Source organism: Penaeus monodon, chromosome 28 (assembly GCF_015228065.2).
Source record: "Penaeus monodon isolate SGIC_2016 chromosome 28, NSTDA_Pmon_1, whole genome shotgun sequence".
Lineage (NCBI taxonomy): Eukaryota > Metazoa > Arthropoda > Malacostraca > Decapoda > Penaeidae > Penaeus > Penaeus monodon.
Window position 1 is genome coordinate 5,568,428 of NC_051413.1, and position 298 is coordinate 5,568,725.

The following is a 298-nucleotide window of genomic DNA, read 5'->3' on the forward strand; positions in this document are numbered from 1 at the left end:
TGCTTTTAATACAGAATCTCTGAGATGATCATTATGTAACAAAAACAAAACAAAAATCGAAATTTATAGGTCACTTTTTAAAGTAAAGCACCTGTACACATTTTTAACTCTGAACAAAATAAGTGAATGGATGGTCTTGTTTACCTGAGCCTTAACTTAAGAAATATAAACAAAGCCTACGCGAATCAAGACTTAACACAAAGTAAACAAGTCTAAAAAATACTTAGCTTAATCATTAAAAAAAAATCTTTAACTATATTGAAGTCTCAACCAAACAAATCTCAGTGAAAAATAAACA

At 27.9% G+C, this 298-nt stretch overlaps 1 protein-coding gene across 4 annotated transcripts in view; it reads right to left on the bottom strand.

Annotated features, from left to right (window-relative positions):
- The window catches only part of LOC119591323, an 8,770-nt gene that overhangs the window by 616 nt on the left and 7,856 nt on the right, over positions 1-298 (bottom strand). The gene's annotated exons all lie outside the window — the stretch shown is intronic.